At 36.9% G+C, this 9,644-nt stretch overlaps 1 long non-coding RNA gene across 1 annotated transcript in view; it reads right to left on the bottom strand.

The window, feature by feature from the left end:
- The window catches only part of LOC124104487 (uncharacterized), a 40,797-nt gene extending 39,517 nt beyond the window's left edge, over window positions 1-1,280 (bottom strand). Inside the window, exon 1 of the long non-coding RNA XR_009228338.1 lies at window positions 1,234-1,280. This is a non-coding gene — a long non-coding RNA (uncharacterized LOC124104487). The remainder of the gene's footprint in view (window positions 1-1,233) is intronic.
- Window positions 1,281-9,644: the final 8,364 nt, after the last annotated feature.

Below are 9,644 nucleotides of genomic sequence, written 5' to 3' on the forward strand. Positions count from 1 at the left end.
GTGTGTATTTTCTGTGCTTGAAGTATTGAAAACAATAAGAAATCAGGTTATTCCCTGCTCCCCGGCCCTTTTTTTTTTTTAAATTGTGAGAGTCTCACTAAGTTGCCAAGGCTGGCCTCCAACCTGTAAGTAATCCTCCTGCCTCAGCCTCCGAAGTCACTGGGTTATAGGTTGGTGCCATGCCCAGCTAAGGAATTTCTTTAATGTTTAGAGAGAATGACATTAGCAATGTTAAGGAAATACAAAGTAAACTGTATATGCAAAATTATCCATTTGTTTTTTTGGTTTGTTGCTACCAGGGATTGAACCCGGGGCACTTAACCACTGAGCCATATCCCCAGTCCTTTTTTTTTTTTTTTTTAATTTTGAGACAAGGTCTTGCCAAGTCGATAAGGGGCTCCCGAAGTTGCTGAGGCTGGCCTTCAAACTTTTGATCCCTCTGCCTCAGCCTCCCAAACTGCTGGAATTATAGGTGTATGCCACCACAACCGGCTCATTTAGGTTTTTTAATGTACAGGATTTAAGGTTTTAAAATTTTTAGAGTGATTCCCTAGAGAAATGAACTACTAATTTATAGATAATCCAGAAATCCTGGAGTGAGGCTAATACATTTCATGTCCTCATTTTTACCAGGTGAGACTGATGGTAATGACCTCAAACGGGTCACTTTGGCTGCTACTTCCAATCCTTAAAATCAGAGTTGTTCCTGTTTGCAGCCATCAGGCCCATACAGGGAGGCCATGGGAGCATGTGACCACTAGAAGCAGGAAACTTCACCAACCACATCCTCTACAGAGCTGAGTCAAGAGTAATAAAGTTTCCTAAGAGGGAAGCAGGACTTTCAGTTTAGAGACTGCCACTTAGATTACCCATCAAAATCCATTAGGCTCTCTGAAGGTGCTAGCATTCTTTTGAAAGTGGGGTCTGTAGGACTACTCCCCCACATAGACTGAAATATACCCTTGGACCCTTGACTGATACCATACCTCTGGAATCATGGATGAAAGACTAGCAAATAACTCAAGTGTTTCTATAAGAAGATTTGGGATAGAAAAATTCTGGCTAGAAACAGTGGTGCACACCTGTAATCCCAGCAATTTGGGCTGAGGCAATAGGATCCCAAACTCAAGGCCAGTCTGGGCACTTAAGCAACCTGTCTCAAAAAAAAAGTATATTATATTGGTTAAATTACTTGAGGGGCTGGGGATGTGGCTCAAGCGGTAGCGCGCTCACCTGGCATGCACGAGGCACTGTGTTCGATCCTCAGCACCACATAAAAATAAAGATGTTGTCTCCGCCAAGAACTAAAAAATAAATATTAAAAAAAATTACTTGAGAGAATTGGAAGAAATTGTTCTATTTTCATATGTGAACTTTAAATTGTGTTTTTAAAAAACTAGTCTGGGGGGCTTGGGATATGGCCCAAGCGGTAGCTCGCACGCCTGGCATGCGTGCGGCCCGGTTCGATCCTCAGCACCACATGCAAACAGAGATGTTGTGTCCGCCAAGAACTAAAAAAAATAAATAAATATTAAAATTTAAAAAAATAATAAAAATAAAAAACTAGTCTGGGATAGATAACAGCTAATTCGAAAATGTTACCCAAAATACTAAGAAAAATGCCTTAGATCTTTAAAAAGGTATTTTTATAAGCTAATATATATACAGACAGAATATAAGAATATTGACAGGGGTTTGTTCAGACATGATTGAATGTAAACTATTTGGGTAAATACCTGGCTTTCCTTCTCTTGCTACCTCAGTTTGAAGGAACAGTTTTCATGAACCATTTAAGAAATGTGAACAACAAATCAGGTTTTGGCTTTCCTCACTAGCCCTCAAATTCAAAATTCGAATTTGTGCCATAATCAAATTATTATATAAATGATCTTAAAGATCTCTTTTAGAGTTAAAAAAGCTAAGATTAAATACATTTGTTGATCTGAATTTCCAAAAATAAAAGGAAAAAAATCTAAGTTGACAGAGATGTAATGGTGAATTAATAGGAGGTTCTTCCATTGAAATCAAGAATGATCTCAGGCTGACTGTTATCCATTTATTTTACATTCTGGAAAAATCTAGCTAACTCAATAAGATGAAGTTAAAAGGTATCAGGAGATAGTACTATAATTAGCTGTTTAGATTGTTTACCTTAAAAAAAAAAAAAAAAAGAAAAGACCTAGGGGGGCTGGGGTTGTGGCTCAGTGGTAGAGCACTTGCCTAGCACATGAGAGGCATTGGGTTCGATCCCCAGTGCCACATAAAAATAAATGAACAAAATAAAGGTATTAAAAAAAAAAAAAGACCTAATAAAGTATCAGCTTTTATTGGGGCAGGTCCTGTCTTTTTATTCTTTAAACTATTTTAAATTTAATATTTAATTTCAGCCATCTAGTTGTCTCCAGTTTCAAAAGCAAGGATCTCTTAAAACTCTTAGTAGTAAAATATGAGCTAAATAGATTTGAAGCCCTTCATGTTCTTCATTATCTATCTCACTTTATCTTTGCAAAAATAAAGCAAGATCACAAATTCAAGGCCAGCCTGGGCAATTTTAGCAAGACTGCCTCAAAAAATAAAAAGGGATGGGGAAGTAGCTTAGTGTCAGAACACCCCCTAGGTTCAATCCCCAGTACCAAAAAAAAAAAAAAAGTGTAGTTAATGTGTTTAATATTCCCCTACTGAAGGTTCATGTTAAGTAATTTGGCCAGGATCAGACAACTAACAAGTGGGAAGGACTAGATGAGATGCCACAATGGTCTTATCTCAGACATGTCTTTGTTAGGACATTAGATGAAATCTATAATTATCCTTTGTCAAGTTTCCCTTTCCCCATGACCGCACCCCCCCAAAAAAAAGTTAAAAATAACTATTTTCATATACCAGGAACAATTGCTTAGTAGTATGGCACCTATAACCATACAACCATGAACCCACCTGATCTCATCAGAAAACAGAATTAGTGTGTGAAACAGTAGCCACAAAAACATAAAATGTCTAGGAATAATCCTAACTGGAAAATACTGATCCATACGAAGGAAACAAACAAAAAAAAAAAACAGACACATCTGGCTCCTGGCTGGGAGCACTGAGTACTGTGAAGTTAATTCTTTTCCAAACTAATGTGATTAAAGTTATTTTAGTTAAAATACTAGAACACTTTTTAAAACTTGGGATTGCCCAGAAACAGACCTTAGCATATGTAAGTAAGAATTTAATTGAAGATAAAATTAGCACCACAAAGCAATAGGGAAGTAATTCTGAGGGGAAAATGACTATATAGAAGAAAAAAAAAATGTTCCTTGTTTTACATTGCACACCAAAATAAAACCCAGGTGGCTCAGATAATTTTTAAAAATGTTTTAAGAGAAAGAAAAAGTAAAGGGGAAAAGCTTGGGATTAGAAACATCCCCAAATGATGAAGCACCTTTCTAAACAAAAGCACCTTTCAAATCATGAAAGGGAAAAAAAAAATTTTGTATATCTCACTACTTAAAATGTCACATTTTGCTAACCAGAAAATACCTATCAAAATAAAATTCAAGTAGTAAGAAAATACTAAGGAAAACAAAAAGGTAAGAAAATACCAGCACATAAATAGAAGTATAATAACACTACAGACAAGTCATGGAAATTTCCTAGTCAATAAACTTGAAAAAATGGTCAATCCAAATTTTAAATGAAAATTATAACATTTTCTATCAAATTACTAAAATTTAAAACAATACATAATGTACTTGACACATTGCAAATGTTCAATAAATATTTGTTTTTGCAAAGGGAATGATGAGGTACATTTAAAGTCAGCTGGTCAGATAGCATGGCACATGCCTCTAATCCCAGGAGCCTGGGAGGCTTAGGCAGGAGGATCAAGAGTTCAAAACCAGCCTCAGCAACATCAAGGCACTAAGCAACTCAGTGAGACCCTGTCTCTAAATAAAATATAAAATAAATCTGGGGATGTACCCCTGAGTTCAATCCCCAGCACCCCCACCTCCAAAAAAACAAAATCAGCTGCTCCGGCTGGTATAAGTGTATACATATTCCTTGAAGGAAACCTAGGCATATGCACCAAATGGCTTCATCCTTATCCACTCCCTCCTCCCCCTTAAACCCAGGAGTAACTTACACACAACTAACCCCCCCAGCCATTATTATTATTATTATTATTATTATTATTTATTAATTTTGGGACAGGATCTTGCTAAGTTACTGAGGTTGACTTCAAACTTGAGATCCTCCTTCCTCATCCAAGTGAGTGGGATAAAAGATATGCACCACCACACCCAGCAATTCTGTTCGTAAAAATTTGTCAAACATGCATAATTAGATACAATGATACAGTTTTTATTTTAAAATTACATAGCATTCAATACTGTGCAAAAATTAAATTATATGGCATTCAATTCTGAGGAGTATTGTGCAGCCATTAAAACCCTTGTGTTGAATGCGCTCTCGCTCTCTCGGCCCCGCCCCACATCTGCGTGTGTGGAGCGGGCAGGAAATTGATCTCCAATTTAGGCGTCCTATGCTGTTTGCCCGAAGGCCTCTCCTGCATTCACAGTTTATTAAGCTCCAACTTGAATTTAAGACGCAGGTGTTCTCATTTCACAGCCAGAGAAACGGATGCCAGGAAGTGTTCTTTCACCCTGCTCCATGCCAGCACTCATCATTCAGAAAAATTTGGTTAAAATTGGGCTGAGGTTGTGGCTCAGCAGTAAAACGCTGGCCCAGGGTTCGATCCTTAGCACCACATAAAAATAAATAAATAAAATAAAGGTATTGTGTCCAACTACACTAAAAAAAAAAAATGGTTTAAATCGTTTAATCAGCTGGGGTGGTGGCGCATGCCTATAATCCCAGCGGCTCCAGGGAGACCGGAGGATCGTGAGTTCAAAGCCAACCTCAGGAAGAGCGAGGGCTAAGCAACTCAGTGAAACTCTGTCTCTAAATAAAATACAAAATAGGGCTGGGGATGTGGCTCAATGGTTGAGCGCACCTCAAGCCCTTTCCTCCCTCCTTCATCAGCACAAGTGATCCCAGAGAACTTGTTTCCCTATGTGGCACTGACACTTGGCACCAAAGCTCTGTTGTTCTCTTCACTGAAAACCAGCAAGTAACTACACAATTTGATTAAGTTGACTAAACTAAATCCATAATAATTTTAGTTGTTACAAGTGGAGAAAAAAAATGAAATGCAAAAGCCCTCTGGCAGCCAGTTAAGAGGCAGCTAGGCCCAGCCCTCAACCCTCTGAATCCCCGATGGCAAATTTTTATGCTCCCAAATGCAAGGGTGAGTCACTTTACTATTTCCCTTGATCTGTGTGAAAATTCTTACTTTTGAAAGTAAGTAGAGGCCGTCATTATTACAAAGAGTGATAACCACAAAAGGATCCAGTTTAAAAAAATATATTATTGACATAACTAGTAAAGTAATAAGATTACTAAGATTACAGAACAAAATGAATTTACTTCTTATTTTCATATTGCCTTGAATTTTGAAACATTAAATGAAAGCTGTAAGCTGTTTACTAGTTTTCAAAATGCACTATTTCTTACTGATAAACTTAAACAGATTTCTAAATAGATGCACAAAGCACTTAAGTGTTATGATTTATGTCCTTCAGTTAAAAACTTTTTTCCACGTGACTAGAGAAAAACAACTCGTGCATGGTTGTTGCAGTCCTTTGTGGTCGGGATGGCCCTACAGGAACTAAAATGCTTGATTTCACAGAAGCCATATATTAGAACTTTTAATGCTTAAAATGTTTCAAATGCTTCAAGGCAAAACCAAAAACCTTTCTAGAATGAAGGTAATTCTTATCTAAAGTAATCTTAGATTTTAAATTCAGCATTAGCAGTCCAATAAATATTCACTGTTCTTCATTTAGAAACATTGTTTAGGGTAAAAACTATCCAGTATACAATAACTGAATAGTATAATATCTTACCTTCCCTTCCTTTTGAAGAAGGTAACTATCTCAACCCCCCGTACCCAAAAGAAAAAAAAAGCGGGGGGTGGGAGGGTGGGTGGAAACCTTGTGTTGGGCTAAGGTTGTGGCTCAGTGGCAGAGCACTTGCCTGGCATGTGTGAGCACTGGGTTCGATCCTCAGCACCACATAAAAATAAAAAAATAAAAATAAATGTATTGTGCTTATCTACAACTAAAAAAAAAACCTATTAAAAATAATCAAACCTGTGTTGACAAACATTTAGTGACATGAAAAACAGGTAACATTATGTAAGAAACAGGATACATACAGTGTAGTCGTGGGGGAATAGCTCAGTGGTAGACCACTTACCTAGCACGCACAAGGCCTTGGGTGCAATTCCCAGAATCCCTGAGACAAACTATTTCATTCCCTTTGCCTTTCTGATTTCTGCCCTTCAGTGGTAGACAGTTCTGACTCCTGCCAACAGCATCCCACCTCAAAATTACTGTCTGCAGTCCTGGTATAAGTGTATACTTATACTTTCCTTGAAGGAAATCTGGGCATATGCACCAAATGGCTTCATCCTTATCCACTCCCTCCTCCCCCTTAAACCTAGGAGTACTTTACACATAATGACAAAATTGAGAAATGACAAAATTGACAATATTGAATTTTCTTATCCATAAACATGTAGCATCTCTCCATTTATTTAGATCAGATTTCTTTCATTTGAGTCTTATAGCTTAATAAAAAAAACTTAATATAAAATTTGGACATTAATTAGTAATATATTGAGGAGCTGAGTATGTGCCTCAGGACCTTCTCTGAAATCAGGAAAAACTGCTCGGTCTGTACAATCCCAACACGATCTGGAAATTGCAGGGTAAATAATACCAATTGGAACTGATGTATGAATGTCCCAGCCCCTTATAGGGCATTTCTGGGATGGGCTATAGATTTTGAAACTATATGCAAAATTTGGTATATGTATTAATTTCCTGGGAGAGACCCACAGTTTTTATCAGATAGTCAAAGAAGCCTATTTCCGAAGAAGGGAGAACCACTTGCAGAAATGAAACAGTAGAAGACAAAAGAATGCTAATAGTGGTTATTACTGGTGGAATTACAACTGCATATAATTAACAAACATTTTTCTATATTTTCCATGTTTTAAAGAACATGTATAAAGAAATTGAAACACTCTAGATATCCAGCAGAAGGAAATTGATTAATAAATTATAGTTCAAGATATTTTACTGCCATTAAAAGTGTTTTACAAGAATTTTAAATGGCACTGAAAAGTGCTTATGATAAAATTGGGGGGGGGGGTACAATATTAGATTGTTTACCAAGCCTATGATCTCAACAATGTAAACAACGAATTAAAAAAAAAAAAAAACTCCTGGAACTAATATATGTTCACAGGAAGGTTAAAGGATACAAGTGTAATAATACACAAAAGTTGGGGCCTGGGTTGTGGCTCAGGGGTAGAATATTCGCCTTGCATGTGCTAGGCTCTGGGGTCTATCCTCAGAACCACATAAAAATAAACACAAAAGTTTAACACAAAAGTTAAATTGCTTTCCTGTATGTCAGCAATGAAGAATTTTAATTTGAAATTTCAAACAAAACACAACTTACATTAGTATCAAAAAACGAAATACTGAGCTATATATCTAACAATATACATATAAGATCTATCTAGAGAAAGCTATAAGACTCTGATGAAAGAAATCTGATCTAAATAAATGAAGAGATACTCCATGTTTATGGATAAGAAGATTCAATATTCTCAATTTTGTAATTTCTCACCAGTTTGATGTATAGATTCAATACAATCCCAATTAAAACCCAGCAAATTACTCTGTGGATATTGACAAATGATTCTAAAGTTTATATGGACCTATTTTCAAGACAGTGATCAAGACAACACAGTATTGGCAAAAGAATAGAAAATCCCAGAAACAATCGGGCTCAGTGGTGCACGCCTATAATCCCAGTGGCTCAGGAGGCTGAGGCAGGAGGATTGCAAGTTCAAAGCCAGCCTCAGCAACGGTGAAGCACTAAGCAACTCAGTGAGACCCTGTCTCTAAATAAAGTACAAAATAGGGCTGGGGATGTGGCTCAGTGGTTGAGTGCCCCGGGGTTCAATCCCAATACCAAAAAAAAAAAAAAAAAAAAAAAAAAATATATATATATATATATATATATATATATATATATATATAAAATTTGGACATTAATTAGTAATGTATTGAGGAGCTGAGTATGTAGCTCAATCATGGGGCATTTGCCTAGCATGCATCCAGTCCTGGGTTCAAACTACAAAAAATAAAAAAATATTGATATTAGTTCATGAATTGTGACCAATGTATTACAGCAATACAACATATTGGGAAAACTGGGGTCATATTTATATGTGAACTGTCAGTACCATTTGGTCATTTTTTCTGTAAATCTAAAACTACTCTTAAAAAAAAAGTGTATTAATTGTGGTAGCACAGTCCTATAATCCCAGCTACTCAGGAGAATGAGGCAGGAGGTCTACAATTTCAAGGCCAGCCTGAGCAATTTAGAAAGAGTATGTTTCAAAATAAAAAGGACTCGGGATATTGCTCAGTGGTAGAGTGTCCCACATTCAATCCCTAGTACCTAAAAAAAAAGCATTAAGGCCTGAGGAAAAATCATAATAGATAATCCAAACTATTTATAATGGGTACAAATATTTTTTCTGATTTCTTAATTTATTTTCTGATTTCTTAATTTATTTTCAGGTGTTTTTCAATGATCTGTTATAATAGAATCAGACTAAAATTAAGTCCTGAAATTTAAAAGCCCAGGGGAGGTCAACATAGGAGGATCACCCCTTTAAAGTCTAGCCTTGGCAACTTAGCGAGACCCTGTCTCAAAACAGAAAAAGGTCGGGGGATGTAGCTCAGTGGTACAGTGCTCCTGGGTTCAAACCACAGTACCAAAAAAAAAAAAAAAAAAAGGAAAAAAAAATGTTAAAACCCTACACTGAGGGCTAGGAGTATAGCTCAGTTGTGGAACACTTACCTAGCATGTGTGAAGCCCTGAGATAGATCCCTAGGACGGCAGCAAAAAAAAAAAAAAAAAAACACCTATACTGAAAAACATAGCTTTTAGAAAACCTGATTAAAATTTTCATTTCTTTTATGAGAAAAGAAGCCAAAATTTTTCCAGTAAAATAAAGAGAAGGTATGGATATTCTTACTCATTTATTATTATTTTTTAATTGCACCCACATCCTACAATAACATTACCTGGAGAGCAGTTTTGCTCTGTGGGTCACATGCTGGTCAACACCATCCTTCAAATCTTGTGTGGGCCACTTTCCTCAATTGCAGGGCACAAAGCCATGAAGCCTGGTGCCTTACACTCTGCGCATGCATTAAGTGTGTGTGCATTTCCCCACTAGACAAAACACCTGAGACACCATGGGACTGCAACTTCCTGCTGTCCCGGTTCATCCTACTCACCTCTTAATACAAATGACTGACTGCAGGTTAGAACAACCTCACCTCCTGCCCCTAGGAATCTTGCTTGCCTTCTCTTTAGATGAAAAGTGATACCACCACCACATGCTGGTGCTTGGTTCTGACTCAAGAAGAGCCTCTTAGGTAACAAAAATGTATTATTTGCCAACAGACCCCTCTACACAAGGTAAAAAAAAAAAAAAATCACAAACTCTG

Source organism: Marmota monax, unplaced genomic scaffold (genome assembly GCF_021218885.2).
Source record: "Marmota monax isolate L192 unplaced genomic scaffold, Marmota_monax_Labrador192_F-V1.1 WCK01_AAM20220418_F8-fsc00001, whole genome shotgun sequence".
Lineage (NCBI taxonomy): Eukaryota > Metazoa > Chordata > Mammalia > Rodentia > Sciuridae > Marmota > Marmota monax.